Source organism: Perognathus longimembris, chromosome 28 (assembly GCF_023159225.1).
Source record: "Perognathus longimembris pacificus isolate PPM17 chromosome 28, ASM2315922v1, whole genome shotgun sequence".
NCBI lineage: Eukaryota > Metazoa > Chordata > Mammalia > Rodentia > Heteromyidae > Perognathus > Perognathus longimembris.
In genome coordinates this window covers 6,830,622-6,847,907 of record NC_063188.1, presented here as the reverse complement: position 1 = coordinate 6,847,907, position 17,286 = coordinate 6,830,622, and positions in this window count along the sequence as shown.

Here is a 17,286-nt window from a genome sequence, read left to right as displayed (position 1 = left end):
CATAAATGGGTGCTGGATTTTATCAAACGCTTTTTCAGCATCCAGAGATAAAACCATGTGGTTCTTTAGCTTGCTCCAGTAGATGTGGTGGATTACATTAATTGACTTGCGTATATTAAACCAACTTTACATCCCTGGAATGAATCCAGTTTGATCGTGGTGTATGATTTTTTTTGATAACCTGTTGAAGTCAATTGTCCAGAATTTTGTTGAGAATTTTTGCGTCTATGTTCATCAGGGAAATCGGTCTGTAGTCCTGTTTCCGTGATGAGTCCCTGCCTGGTTTTGGGATGAGGGTTATACTGGCTTCATAGAATGAATCTGGTAGTGAACGTTCTCTTTCAATTTCATTGAAGATTTTGAGAAATATTGGTGTGTGTTCTGTTTTGAAGACCTTGTAGAATTCTGCAGTGAATCCGTCTGGACCTGGGCTTTTCTTGGATGGGAGATCATTTATTGCCGTTTCTATTTCAATACTGGATATGGGTGTGTTTAGAATGTTTAAATCTTCATGTTTGAGTTTGGGGATATGAATTTTTTCTAGGAAATCATCCATTTCTTCCAAGTTCTCGAATTTGTTGGCATAAAGGTTTGCAAAATAGTCCCTTATTATTTTCTGAATTTTGGTTATTTCTGTGGTGATGTTACCTGTTTCATCTCTTATCTTGTTTATTTGAGTCTGCTGCCTTCGTTTTGTGGTCAGATTTTCCAGGGGTCTGTCTATCTTGTTGATTTTTCAAAGAACCAACTCTTTGTTTTGTTGATTCTTTCGATGATTTTTTTATCTCTAATTGATTTAATTCTGATTTGATTTTAATTATTTGCTTCCATCTATTGACGTGGGGTTTGGCTTGTTGTTCTCTCTCAAGGAAATTAAGGTGCTTCCTTAAATTACTGAGTTGATGTTTCTCCAGTCTGTTGAAGTATGCACTCAGAGATATAAATTTTCCTCTGAGTGCTGCCTTTGCTATGTCCCAGAGGAGCTGGTACTTTGTGTCCTCAACTTGGTTGAATTCCATAAACATTTGAATTTCTGTTTTAATTTCCTCAATGACCCTCTGATGGTTCAGCAGTGTGTTGTTTAGTCTCCATGAATTGTAGTATTTTCTGTGGTGGCTGATTGAGTTGAGCTCTAATTTTATTCCATTGTGGTCTGAGAGAATGCAGGGAATGGTTTTGATACTTCTGAATTTGTACAGATTTTCTTTGTGCCCTAAGATGTGATTTATTTTGGAGAATGTTCCATGTGCTGTGGAGAAGAATATGTAATCAGTTGTTACTGGGTGGAATATTCTGTAGATGTTGGTTAATTCTAGTTGGTCTATGCAATTATTTAGTTCTGTGGTTTCTTTGTGCAGTTTTTGGCGTGTTGATCTGTCCAGAGGTGATAGTGGGGTGTTAAAGTCCCCAACTATCAATGTGTTTGGGTCTATGAGTGATTTTAGAGCCAGTAGTGTTTGTTTGATGAAGTTGGGTGCTCCTGCATTTGGTGTGTAGATATTTAGAATGGTTATATCTTCCTGTAGGAGAGATCCCTTTACTAATATGTAGTAACCTTCTTTGTCACTTCTTACCTTTTTTAATTTGAAGTCAATTTTGTCTGATACTAGGATTGCAACTCCAGCCTGCTTATGGGGGCTATTTGCTTGACAGATTTGATTCCAGCCTTTCATTTTCAGAAGATGTTTACTTTTGCTGGATAGATGTGTCTCTTGGAGGCAGCAGAAAGATGGATCTTGATTTTTGATCCAACTTATGAGCCTATGTCGTTTGATTGGAGAATTAAGTCCATTAATGTTGAGAGTTAGGATTGAGAGATGATCGTTTGTTCCTTTCATTATCACTATCTTGCTTAAAGCTGTGTCTTCCCATTTCTTGATCTGATGTTTACTATTTAGGGTTCATTTCTCTGTCTGTATTGAGATCTTGATTATTTTCCCTGTATAATACATCTTTGAGATTTTCTATAAAGCTGGTTTGGTGGAGATATATTATTTCAGTTTTTCCTTACTGTGGAAGACTTTTATTTGACCTTCGGCTATGAATGAGAGTTTGGCTGGGTACAGAAATCTTGGTTGGTAGTTATTTTTATTTAGTGTTTGGTATACTTCATTCCAGGCTCTCCTTGCTTTCATGGTCTCTGCTGAGAAGTCTGGGGAAATTCTGATTGCTTTTCCTTTATATGTGATTGTTTTCTTCTCCCTAACACCTTTGAGAATTTTTTCCTTGCACTCTACTGAACCTGTTTTGATCAGTATATGTTGGTGGGATGTCCTATTCTGGTCTGGTTGGTTTGGGGTTCTAAATGCTTCTTGTATCTGTATAGGCCTTTCCTTCTGGATATTTGGGAAGTTCTCAGCTAATATTTTGTTAAATAGGTTGCCTATCCCATTAACCTCTTTCTCCCAGTTTTCCTCAATACCTATTATCCTTAAATTGGGCTTCCTGATCGTGTCTTGAATCTCCTGTAGCGATCTGTTTTGTTGATTGGACTGGATTTGTATTGATTTTTTACCTTTCTCCATAGAATCTAAGGAATCTTCAGCTCCTGAAATTCGCTCCTCTGCTTCAGTTAGTCGGGATTGTAAACTAGGTACTTGATTTCGAATTTCTTTTCCTTCTGACTGGTGTTTCCTGATGGTTTCCATGTCATTTCTTAGGTCTTGTATGGACTTCTTTACTTCATTAACTTCATTACTTTTGTTTTGAGTCTTGTCTCTTAAATCTTTAAGCTGGTTAGCTGTCTTTTCATTTGACTTTTGAAGTTCATTTATCTTTCTGTTTGTGGATGCCATGAAATTCTCCATTAATTTTTGCTTTGCCTCCTCACGCTCTAGAATAATTGACTGAAGAGTTTCAAACTTTTCATTTATCATGTTTATCAGTAGACTTTGTAGAGCATTTTGGGGGTTCTCTTCTATGTCTTTGATTGACTGCTCTGCTTCCTGCTTTTTTGAGTGGGGGATAAGACTTCATTGTTTGCCATCTTTCTTGTGTTCCTTCTGCCCATTTGGACTGGGAATGCCAATCTACAAGCACCTATGAGCACTGTTTAAGACCCAAAGCAGCCTTTACCAAGCACTGTTGTGTAAATTTTACAAGTTCACAATTATATACAGATACCCTGTAAACCTGTCTATAAAATTAGATTTGGTGTTCCTAAAGAATACAATTTCAATATAGCAACCAATCCGGGGCCCTGTAATCAGTAGTTACTTATTTACTGTTACAACCCTATAAGCATTTCTTGTTTTTTATTAAGTTCTTTTAGGACTGGCTTTCTCTATGAACCCCTTTGATTCACTCAGATTAAGCTGGGATACCCTCTATACAATAACCAGGAGTCAATGGAAACTGGAGGTCCAGGCAGTAAGTCAGGAGCGTAAGTTGGAGGTAGTAAAGAGAATAGAGTAAAATGTATTGGGGAGGTGGGGTGGTGGTTTTGGTTTAGTTTCAGCGATGTGGAAATGTGGAGAAGAGTAGAATCAGTAGAAAGAACAAGGTTAAAATGATTGACAATGGAGAGTTAGCAGAAAAGAGTGGAGGTGTTATTCATAGGAAAGTAATTTTTAGAGATAGAGAACGCAAAGAGAGAAATAAAGTAAAGATAGTGGAAGACAGAATCACAAAACAGAGAAAAATTATTTTAAAAAGAAAAAAAATAAAAAGGAAAAAAAACCAGAGAAGTAACAACCCAAAAAAACAGCAAAGAAAAAACAACTTGATAAAACAAACAGGTAAAAATGGAAAACAAAACAAACAATCAAATAAAAAAACCGACGACATTTCAGAAGTAAAAAAAAAAAATTTAAAAATGGAGTCCTCCTTGTTTGGGTGGTCTTTCCCCAGTCTCTGGTTTCCTCGCGATGGTCTGCAGTCTATTTTGCTGCTTGGCTGTGTTTGACTTGATTTCAGTTTGCAGGGGGTGGTTCTGTTCTGATCCTTCACCTCTGTTGGTGCAGTCCTGGGTGTCTGTGGTTTGCACAGCTTGCTGGCCGACCTTGGTGTCCTCTGTAGATGGGGACTTGAGGAGTCCTGGGAACCGTGGCTCCTCTGTCTGCTGTGGGGCCGCTGCCTTTAACGCCTGGCTATGAATAGGCTGTGGACTCACCAGAGCGGGGCACCTCTGGCCTGTTTTATCCGACTGAGAGTTGCTTGCCTGGGGGAGGCTCCTCACTCCTGGGCGGGGTGGCCTCCTTGGTGGAGGTGGCTATGGAATGCAGCTCCATTTCAGGCTGGGAATTGGGCTTCCTCTGTGACGGGACTGTTTAACTGTCTCAGGAACTGTTTGTTCCCCTGTCTGGTGTTTCTGTGACACCGGGAGCTGCTCGCACTGCATTCGCTTTAAATTTAGAAATTCCTGCGGGCATGATGGGGCAACTCTGGCTGAGCTGAGGCCCAGGACACGCCTCCTGCCAGGGCAGGGGAAGTTCTCCTTGGCGGAGCTGGCTCTCACTGGTCGGTCCCTCTTGCCCTTTTCAAAGATGGCTCCTTTGACCTCACTTTCTCCAGGCCTGCTTTAGTTCCAATCTGGTCTGACCCAATGCCAGTGGCAAAGATGGCGCTTTGCTCTGGTGGTGGGGGAAGGGCTGCCTTCCAGGAGCTGCTCTGTGGGCGCGAGTGGGAATATCTTTCGTGGGGTACTCACGCTTTCTCTGCGATTTCAGGTCATCCATGCTCAGCCGCGGTCTGGAATATTTCTCCCTGGTCTACACTGTGTGCTTTAGCCGCATGGAATGCGGGTGCTGTGCCGGGTGCTGTGCCGGCGCTGGCACTGGCGCAGTGGTGGGACGCCGCCCGGAGCTCAAATCTGTGTTTTCAGATGAGCAAAGTGGATTTTTCCTTCCTAGCCATAATCCCTGTACTGTTAGAACTTACTCTGGCTGTCTTTCTAGGCGTAAAAGTTTCTATGGGGTGAGAAAACTACGGTGTCGGAGGGAGCTCAGCTAGTGCTCTGCAGCTCCTCAGCTGTCTTCCTCCTCTCTTCTGTAAGGCCATTTATTTTTGAGGGTTTATTTTATATCCTGCAACTTTGCCCAAGTTTTGGATCAGCTCTAGTAGCTTGGGAGTAGAGTCTATGGGGTTCTTTAGGTATAGGATCATGTCATCTGCGAAGAGAGAAAATTTAACTTCATCTTTTCCTATTTGGATCCCCTTTACGTTTTCTTCTTGCCTAATTGCTCTAGCTAGGAATTCTAGTACTATGTTGAAGAGGAGGGGAGAGAGCGGACATCACTGTCTTGCTCCTGATTTTAAAGGGAGGGGCTTTAGCTTTTCACCATTTAGAATTATGCTTGCTGTTGGTTTGTCATAAACTGCTGAATATAATAAAATATGAATATAATAAAATATTCAGGAGTGTTCCCTGGAATCCCAATTTTTCCAGGGTTTTTATAAAAAATGGGTGCTGGATTTTATCGAATGCCTTTTCTGCATCCAGAGAAATAAGTAAATATGACTTGCATTATATTTTGTGTAATACACATTTTGAAGTATTTAACATTACTCACATACTCAACAAATCTCTTTTATTAGTATATGTTATACTCTAATTAAGAATTCAATCTTCAAAGGACAATACAAGAGATATCCTGTAGATATAAAAATATATACCCTAGGGCTATATTAATTAGCATAAGGAGTATTTGGAATGATTTTATCATTAAAGAAATGAATGGTACTCAAAAAATGTAGTTGACTGTTTTTGCCTAAAGAAGAGATTGAAGACTGATAAGTCCAGAACCTAATACTTCTGATGTAGTCCTTAATGACTAAAGTTCCATTGGTTTTGTTTCCTTCATTATATGAAATACTACTTTGCATGAACTATGTACTAAATTGGCTTCTCCAGTTATCAGGTGACTTGCTAGAGAAACTAAGAGCAAGAGTGATATTACTCATAGCTACGGACAATATAGCTAGTTAGTAAGTAAATTTTGCCAAATCTAATGCTAGATTTGTTTTCATATCGCCTTGTAAGCACTGAATATATCTAAATTCCTAAAGCCAGTAAAATGTCAAAAGAATAGAATCAGTGCTGGATGGTTAAGTAAATTTGGCTCTATTTTAGTTCTTACTGCACCTATGCATATGTATTTGCCCAAATATAGAAAATAATGAAAGAAGAAGACTACTCCTTAAAAGTAAAATTATTAAGGTAGTATTCCTTTGTTACAATCTCAAACTTTTCATTTTGTAGAAAGGAAAAACAAAAGAAATGGAAAGACTTGGGAAAAATCATACTAAGTGAAGTGAGCCAGACCCAAAGAAACATGGACTCTATGGTTTCTCTCCCTGGGAATATTTAGTACATGCCTAGGATAGTCCTAGCAGAAGATCACAATAGCTCAATAGCTGGTAGGTATGAACTCCAAGTTAGGGAAAGAAGTGGTTTATCGTTGTTGTTGTTATGTTTAACATGCCATGTAAAGTTATGCCTTTTTCTTTTGTCTTTCTTCTCCTTGGTTTTGCCACTGATGTCACTGTAACTGATTTTGGTATCCTGGGTATTGTATATACATTTATCAGAATTAGCGAAGGGAAGGGGAACATCAAAATGGAGAGACAAAAGATAAAAAGCAAACCAATGCAACAGCAATATTTAGAAGACAATATGCTGTGAACCAATTCTGTACAATTATCGAGAGGGGAGGGAATTGGAGAGGGGGGCAGGTGGGAGAAAAATAAGGGAGAAGGCAACAAGTTTGGTAAGAAATGTGCTCACTGCATTACATATGAAACTGTAACCCCTTTGTACATCACTTTGACTATAAATTAATTAATTAACTAAAAAAAGAATCTAGAAGATATTTCTTCTCTAAGTCCACAGTACGACATTGTGAAAAAAATATAAGAACAAATATACGAATCAGAACACCAACCTAATATCCCAATTCTGCTCAAATTTTGGCTTGACTTTAAGATTATATGTGTCTGGAAAGATTGATTCTGTGTTCTAGTTGCTGAACTACTTGTCAACAAGATAGAAGGAGACTACACATGGACAATATGCATTAGATTAGGAACCAATATAATAGAAACATAGAATTAAAATTTGATAAGCTTTCTTCAAAATGGAAGATTCAGGCTATACCTTAAAAAGCTTAGTTTCTGAAAGACAAGTATCATATTTTTCTTTCATATTTGAATGTGAATAAATAAAAAAGGTGCCATAAGAACAGAAGAAAAGAGGAAGAGCAACAGGGATCACATGAGGAGTAGAGGCAAAGAAGAAAATAACAGAGACAAAGGATAAAAGGCAAACCAACGCAACAGCGATACTTACAAGACAATATGTTGGAAATTGACTGTACAACTAGGGGGTGGGTAATTGGGGAGGAGGGAAGATGGGAAAAATGAGGGAGGAGGTAACAAGTTTGACAAGAAATGTACCCATTACCTTACATAAGTAACTGTAACCTCTCTGTACATCACGTTGGCAATAAAATTAAATTAAAAGAATAAGAGGGAGCAGAAATGATGAAAGTATATTTGTCTAAATAAAATGAAAGACATTTTCTACATAATTAATATAAAAAATAAAAATAAGTTTTAGTGAAAGAATAAGAATAGTTACCACCAATAGTTACCATCTTACTCCTGATGAGATGAGTATTTTTAGCATGTTGCAAGTTAGCTCACAGCTAGTTTGACAAATTTAGTAGCAAATGAACAAGTTATTCCTGAAACAAAAGATAACTATGAACAGATGGGTTTATTAAGATGCAAGACACCCCACTGGAATTAGAATAGAGTCAGAATGTCCACATGAGTGTCGTTAATGAAGGAAATGGGACTCATATTACCATTTCACTAAGATGACTTCTCTGATTTACATATTACATTTCAATGTAGCCAGAAAAGGGCAGTAGTACATGCCCTATAATTAGCATACACATGTTCATGTGTATATACGTTTATATTAGCTTTTAATGATAAAAACTGGGCAGTGAAAGGTAGTCATGATTCAGCATCAATGAAACACACAGAAATTTCAAATAGAATCCATATTGAATCATCTGAAAGGAAAATAAAGTGAGAAATAATCTCTAAATTTATTTTAAGCAAAGATGAGCTTGTCCCTAAAATAGCAAGCTGAAAATGAAGCTTTCTACTAATGACAGCTGATAGGGCTGAACAGTGCTGGTAAGATTCCTGAGACCTGATTATCCTGTGAGATTCAAAGGGTCAGTAAAGAAACGAATATTAATCGAGCAGTGGCTCCCAAGCGATGATCCCTCTGGGAAATAGGAAGTATGCTTTAAATATGACTGGAACTAGTCAGGTAATCAATCATGAAAATTGAACTTGTAGAAGGCAAAAATCTGAGAGGAAAAAAATTAAAATGTATGATTTGGGGTGAGAAAGACATTTTAGTTTCATAAACAAGCTGAAATTTTTGTACTTAAGACCATTAGCCTATGGGAACAAAATGTAAAACGATATGCTCAATGCATATGTTTAATACCACTACTGTGGAAAACAAAATGATAGTTATTCAAATAATTAAAAATAGAATTACTGTTATTATCCAATAGTCCTACTTCTCAATATAAATTCATCTGTGCACTTTTTTCTGTGAATCAATGAAATTGAGATGAATATGCTCCATGCTGGAGGCATACAATTTTTTAAAAACTTTGAGACATTTAATACCTGAATATTTGTATATGTTGTATTGAAATCATAGAGTATACACTTAATATCCTTAAAATGAATTATGGTAGAAATGAACTGAAATCTCCACAAATATAAAACATTTCAAACACATAGGGATAATGGAAAAACCTGTGTCTACATTTAATTTCTATGACAATGGAGAATTAATATGTTATAATTTGTTCTAAAAAGAAGAGTTTGAACAAAACTTTCTCTGTCACTAATTACTTAAAGGCCTTGAAAACGTTTAGCCACACCTCAGTCTAACAAAATGAAAACTAGGAAACTAATAAAGGGCGAGAGGTGATAAATGAGAGGGCTAGTCAAATAAACAGAGGAATGTGAGGATAATTTACTTGCAAAATTCAGTGCATATCATACAAAATTAAGAAAAATGAGGGAAGGGTTTGAGTGATGGGTAAGAATATTAAAAGGGGTAATATTGACCAAGACTCATTTTATTCATAAAGTGCTTTCTTAAATGGCAACTCTTTGGAGATAAGTCCTTAAGAATAATTTTTAAAAAGAAAGTGGTTAGCCATGATGACTTCTCTAGAATATTAACCAACTGAAATAACGGCAAATAAACTTGCCACTATTTTTCAAGGAGTGTAACATACCCACCTTCCCTCTGGTATGCCATCTTTAAAAATAAGTATTTTTTGAGGAAGGAGATAGATGAGGAAAATAAAATATAGTATTAACAATAGCACAGTAGACCTACAATTTGCTTTAAACATGTAAATCACCAGGCATCAGGAAATCTGTATTTGATTGTAAAATTAAGAAATGATCAGGATTTAACTGAAGGTAACACAAAGCTTTCCAAGTATGATAAATAAAACTACCTATTGTCAGAAATTAAGTTTTCTAAAAGAGTATACTGGCCAAAGATGTATGCTTTAGTCCAAGTCTTAAATTGATTCCAAGAATACAGCCCCAACCAACCTGTAAGGAATTAACTATCTTAGCTTAATCAGAAAGATGAAGAATCCAGAATCTGCAATAAGAGGGTATTGTTTGTTTTTCTAGATTGAGAGACATTCCAAACCTACATGTTATGTGAAACAATTGACTCTCAGAAGTCTTTTTTTTCAGATTTCCAGCCCCATATGAAGCAGAGACAGGATAAATATAGGATGAACCTAGCTGTTGTTGACTACAAACCAGGAAGATTTCAGTTCACAAAGTCTAAGCAGGAAAGGGTTGTACCCATGGAAATATACTGCCTCCTTGGGCCTATTTGAAATGACACCTTATGACACAAGTCCTCCAAACTTCAAGAACATTTTTTCTATCGGAAGAAAGAGCTGGGGTTGTGTCACTCCTCAAGATCAAGAGGAGTTTACATCATCCAATGAAAACTTCAGTAACTATATCAGAACAAAAGCCAAACGAGGCTCCCGTGGACGTTATCCATGGGGTTCCTGTGACATTCCAATGACTATATCAGCTAGCAGCTAGGAAAGCTCTTGCTGAGTCAGCCCTGGGAACATTTAACTAGAGGAAGAAACAGAATTCCAGTTTACTAATGGATGACAATTCCACTCTAACAGAAACATAACTAGACAAAAACTGGTACAGTTTCCTTCAAAGGAGCAGAAAGATCAATTAGCAAATAACAATAGTTATCAGACAGCTGTAATGGCAGGTAAGATGCATGAAAATACAATAGCCCGAGGATCTATATGTTGTTGCATATGTATTAATAATAGTAAAATAATTATCATCAAATAATTGATGTTTCATTATAGTCACCTCATCATTTTTACAGCCACAAGGACCTATTCCAACAACCAGAGTCATTGGGATTTACATGTTTTGCCTATGTCTCCACATATGCATTCAACTCATTAGAAACTGATTTTCGCTTTGTGAACAGGGAATCAGCAGAGTGCATATGAACTTTGGAATCCATAGAAGTGGAACAAGAAATGGGTGTTATTTTAAGTCACAAAGTATAGGGTAATTTGTAATGAAATACTTGAAAATTAATATGTCAAGTAATTCTAATTCATGCATCCCTATTACAAAAAGAATATAGAAAATATTGGAAATTTATTATGTATAACCCCTAATGCAATTATATATTTACAGGTAAATCTTTATATAATAAATACACATCTATATAAATGCAAATACTTATATTAATATACAAGAGTATGTTATATTAATTTATACTATATTAAGTAGGCAGAAATTTACAATAAAAAACATTAAATAAATTCATGTGAGGTAATTAGTCATCTGTATGGTATGAAGCAATACCATTTAGGTGGTTTCCTGGGTATAATTAGAGACAGAGTAGGGGAATCAGTCTCTCTATTTGTTATTTTTTATGTAGCCATTCTCAGGGTGCCTAAAAATGTTACAGGTAGGGGCTGGGGATATGGCCTAGTGGCAAGAGAGCTTGCCTCGTATACATGAGGCCCTGGGTTCAATTCCCCAGCACCACATATACAGAAAACGGCCAGAAGTGGTGCTGTGGCTCAAGTGTCAGAGTGCTAGCCTTGAGCAAAAGGAAGCCAGGGACAGTGCTCAGGCCCTGAGTCCAAGGCCCAGGACTGGCCAAAAAAAAAAAAAATGTTACAGGTAGGTATCATGTTGTTCTGTATAAAACAAATGGAATACTAATGTACATTCTCACATTGGTAAAGGTATAAGGAAGTAGCAAAATGAATTCAGAATGTAGGCCATTCAACAGAAGTTTCCAGCCAGAGAAAAAGTGTTTCATAAAAGGAAAAGCTTAAAAACACATTGAATGAATTATACAACCTACCACCTCATATTAGTCTTTACTTCAAATTGTTTTTTATAAAGAATTTTTGTGATAACTGAGGTTAGATATTGTTTATCCTACTTTATTAATTTTTTAACCTTCAAATGATTGCAAAAATACTATTTAACATATCCATTTATGTGTTAAGTGAATCATGATCAGACTAACACCTTCTATCATTCTCCCTTAGTCACTTCCACCCATTTGGGAGTCACATTTCCCACTTCCTCTTTCACATATGTGCATTGACTATGACCATATCTGTCCCCTGTTCATCCACCACCTTCCACTACTCACCCATTTAATTTCCTGCATATTCATATTGTCAAACTCTGTATTCATTGTTCAGAATACAGATTAGATATTATTTTTATTTTTGCTTTGCAAATGCCAAGGTCTGAGAATCAAGCAGCCTAATAACTTTGGAGCAGTGGCTGTGGTAGACATACTGAAAGAACTGTGACTCTTCCCAAAGCACAAGTCATTATAAGGAGTCTCGTTCCATGCCTAAATCCTCCATGTGACTCTTCAGGCATACACATAGATGATTACAAAGGCTTCACCCAGAAGGCCTTACCATATTTTATGCACATTCTGGAGGCAGTTGGTCTTGTCTGTCCACACTCTTATTCATAACTGCATTAATTACCTCTTTATCAATGGGTCTTGGCTGAGATCACTCTTGGCTCTCTAGTGGGATCACCTTATCTTGGAGACATGAATACATTTTTCTCCATTCTGACTCAGCATTTAGTTTTCCCACTACCAGCTGTTCCTTCTACGTTCTCTCATCCTATTCATTCCATAAAGTAACAGGACACTTTCCTTCAGATCTCTCTTGACATTGTGATCATTTCTTACCAATGTCGTTTGAACTTCACTCAATGTCGTTTGAACTTCACTCAATGTCATCCTATGAGGATAAATGGAACACTGGAGGGGATGGGAACTTAGGAATTGATTTGGGTTCCCTTATACATTTGTATTTTGTTTGCTTATTCCCAAGTACTAGAGAATGTAACCTTATTTGTAGATTCGATTTTTCAAATTTTATCATTAAATAGTTGTACAAAGAGGTAACACTTCCATAATCAGGTTATGAGTATAATGCAGCTTGTTCTAAATCATGCCTCCCACATTCTCCTCCATATTCCCCTCCCATCCCTACTGTAGTTCAATTTGCATATAAAGTATATTGAATATAATGATAGCATTTGGAGATAAGAATTTTAAAGAAGTATTCAATGTAAAATTAGGTGGTTTATACCTTCTAGACTGATGGCTTTATAAAAAGGACACACACATTTGTATATATACAAACTCATGAGTGCACACATATGGAGAATGATGTGTGAAGATGAAGACAGAGTTCAAAGAGATATCTCTCCATGGCAAAGAATTCCAAAATTGCTATGCAATCATGAGAGGAAAGAGGCCATGAACACATAAATATAACACTAAAAAAGACTACAGAAGTAATGAACTCCATCAACCATTGTATTGATGTTTCACTTTGTTCCCTAGACTCATGTGAGAAATAATTTCTGAGGTCAAACCGCATAGTTTGTGGTGCTTTGCTGCAACAGTAATAACAAACCACTGCATGGTCTTTCTGGCCTTCTATGTTATATCATCACAGTAAATACATTGTTGTTTGGATTGACTAACTTGACATATAGCAGTACAACATTTTTCAACTCACTTCTTAACAACATGCCATCATCTTTCTGACTACAAAGTCCTACCATTGAGGTATCATTGCACCGAGAAATAACTTACATCTGCAATGTTATGAGAAGGCAGAATATCTAAATTCAGACAGCAGGCATCCGTTGACCCACAATAAAGAGGGTTTTGTTGTTATTCCTTGACATGTTTAGTGATAGTTTTTATACTTGTCAGAATTTTGTCTAACACTTCCTTTTATTGTAGTGTATCACTTGCTGAGAAAGATGTGACAATAGGGTTGTATAAAAGAAAATGTACACCCCTCATTATCTACCAATTTCTACCTGTCAACTGAAGTAAATTATAAAATACTAAGTCATCTAATTGGTTTAGATCAATGGACTAATTTATTGATATTTTTGTGTTTATGATTTATTTTTCTTTTGTTTATCTTGGGAGCTTGAACGCAGGGCTTCAGCACTGTCCCTGAGCTTTTTTTGCTCAAAGCTAATCCTCTACTACTTTGTGTCATGGCACCACTTCCAGTTTTCTGGTGGTTATTGGAGGTGAGAGGCTCATGAACTCTCATGTCCAGGCTGGCTTTGAACTGTGATCCTCAGATCTCAGCTTCCTGCTTAGCTAAGATTACAGGTGGGAGCCACCAGCTCCCTGTTTATGATTTATTATTGCTCACACATTTTGTATATAAAATTTACAAGTATTGAGCTGCAATTAGATTAACCTCTGGCTCTGGTGTCTCCCTATACTCACTGTGATTCCTTGAGGTAAAACTTCCAGCTCTGCTAACTATCAGTATGTATAAAATTCCTTCAGCAGTTGAAAAAGAATCATCATCCATATCACACAGCTCTTTTCTGGGATTCCTTTAAAAGCAAGTATTCTCACCTGTATGTTGCTGATGTTTCCAATGGGGAGATCATGAAATCTGAATTTTGGACTGTTTACCAAATTACACTATGATCTTTTTTAGAAAAAAAGTAATATTTAATTATTGTTAACTAGACTTTATTCTCAGTTATGCTATTTATGTTTATGGCTATTTGCAAACTTGGGAATCAAATAGAGGTGCTATGATATTTTGACTTTATAGAGAAGATCATTGAGACAGGTTAGATAACATTCCCTTAGCCACATACTTTTGGGAGAACTAGGACACAATATCATGCCTTGGGTATGCTAAAATATACACTCAGCTTCCCTCTAGTCCTTGATCCATGAGAATTTATTAAACAAAGTGAAAATATTAGAGAGCAATATTCTTCCAAGATAAGATTATACCTAAAAATAGAATAAGAAATATGCAAGTATAATTTCATGTATAATAAAGTGTAAAAGGTGAACGAATGCAAGTTTGGCAAGAAATGTACTCACTACCTAATGCATGTAAATTTAACCCCTCTGTACATTGCCTTGACAATAAAAAATAAAAATTTTAAAAGGAATCACCAGGAAAAGGAGAAAGCTTAAATGAAAAATTAATCCTTCTAATAGGGTAATATTTTATGTTTACATCTACTGAGATATGAAAAGCTATAAAAGAAATTCTTAGAACTACAAATGGGAAAATTTTGCACTTATTATTTTTTTCTCCTTTCTGATTTCTTTTTGTTGCACTTCTGTTTAAATTCAGTCTCAGGCTCTTCCATTTGAATCACAACCACAGAGCTTTTTGCATTTTGTTGTTTTCAAATAAAGTTTTTTTTCTTTTTCCCCAAGCTCTTCTTAACAACAATAACTTACTTGCATATCTGTCCTAGGGTGCCAACATACCAAATTTTATTGGGTGTGATGTAAGTCTTGCAAAATTTTGCCTAAATCAATCTCTGTCATCCAAGTAGCTAGGATTACAGACAGTAGCCACCAAGCTTGATTAGCTTTCTCCTTTAAAAATGTGATTCCAAATAAAATATTAATATAGAAAACATAATTATTTTATGACTTTATAACAAACTGTCTAGACCCCCATTGATTCAACATTAAACACATTCTATTTTGAGGAGGTATCAATATATAGCAGAACTAATAATTCCTTGAGATTATTTTTAAAAATTGACCAATAGACATTATCTTCATATTCCATAATTCAGAGCACCATAAATTCCAGTCACTACTTTGTCTGCTGCTTATTTTTCCTCCTCTTAATTCTACTCTTTCTCTTTTTTGTACCTTGTTTTGTTTTATTGCCTGAACTTTTGTGCAATATCTAAAAGTCATTGCCTAAACCAATCTTAAGGTTTTTGTCTGTTTAGTTTTACAGCTTTTGCAACCACAGACTTAAGCTAAAATTTTAAGTTATTTAGAATTTGATTGAATTAGGTAATTTTGTGCCGCTGTCATAATTTTTTGTTATTATACTTTGTGATATAGTTTAAAATCAGGGAATATTATAGATCCTACTTTGTTCATTTTAACATTATTTTTCAACTTATATTCCATATCAGTTTCAGAATATTTTTCTCTTCAGTGAAAATTTCCACTGCCATTTTGTCCCAAAAAGATAGAAAAATGTACCACAAGTAACTGAAAAGGTATTTAATAATCACTAATAACCAGAGAAATATAAGTTAAAATTATGAGATATTGTTACCTGATAGGTATTAAAATGTTTATTATTAGGAAGAGGAAAAATGGTAATTTTTCACCAAGACATGAAGCAAATTGAATGCTTTTACACATTCTATAGGAATGTATATTGGCACAACAATTATGGAAATAGCATGAAAGAGCCTCACAAACTTAAAAATACAGTTTTCCAGAGTGGTTGAACAAGTATACATTCCCACCAACAATGTAGTAGGGCTCCCTTTTGGACACATCCCCCCCCCCCCCCAGCATTTGTTGTTATTCTTTTTCCTGGTAATGGACATTCTTACTGGGGTGAGGTGGAATCTCAATGTTGTTTTCATTTGCATTTTTTTTATGGCCAGTGACGTAGAGCACTTCTTCATGTGTCTCTTGGCCATTTTCACTTCCTCTTCAGAGAACTCTCTTTTTAGGTCTTTAGCCCATTTGTTGAGGGGCCCTTGGTTCTTTGAGGATTTATTTTGGAGGAATTTAATTTTTTAAATTCTATGTATATTTTAGATATGAGGCCTTTGTCTGTTGTATGGCCAGTAAATATCTTACCCCTATCTGTGGCCTTTCTTTGCCATGCAGAAGCTCTATAGTTTGACGCAATCCCACGTGTCCAACCTTTCCTTGATTTGTTGCATTACTGGCCCTTCATTAAGAAAGTTTCATCCTCTGCCAAAGAGCCCAAGTGTTTCTCCTATTCCTTATTGTAGTGTTTTCACGGTATATGATTTTACCTCAAATTTTTTGATCCATTTGGAATTGATTTTGGTGCAGGGTGATATATAAGGATCTAGTTTGGTGGTTCCTCAGAAGGCTAAACATAGAGCTCCCCTATGACCCAGCAGCCTCACTTTTGGGCATCTCCCCAAAAGATTACAACCAAGAACACACTAAAGCCACCAGCACAATGTTCATCATGCAATTTGTCTTTGCTAAAACATCTAACCAACCCAAATGCCTCTCAATAGATGAATGGATCAAGAAAATGTGGTACATGTGCAAAATGGAATTCTTTGCCTCTATCAAAAAGAATGACACTGCCCCATTCGTAAGGAAATGGAAGGACTTGACAAACTCCTACTAAGTGAAGTGAGCCAAAGAAACATGGAATCTATGGTTTCCCTCATAGGGAATAATTAGTACGACAGTTGTAGCAGAAGATCACCACAGATCAATAGCTATGCCCGTATGATCACATAAGATGATACTAAGCAAAATGAACTTCAAGTTATGGAAATAAGTGGCATATTACTGTTGTAGATATTTTCAACATGCCATGTGATAGTGCCTTTTTTATTTTATTCCCTTCCTGTAGTTTTACCCCTGATATTACTGTAACTGATTTTAGTACCCTGGATATTGTATATATGTGTATTGGAACTAGGGAAGGGAAAGGGAATACCAAAATTGAGAAAAAATGGACAGAAATACAAACCAATGCCACAGCAATACTTACAAAACTATATGGTTTAAAACAACTGCACAACTCATGGGGGGGAGAGAAAAATGGGGAGAGGGGAGGCAGAGGGAAAATGAAGGAGGAGGTAACAAGTTGGATAAGAAATGTACTCACTGCCTTTCATGAA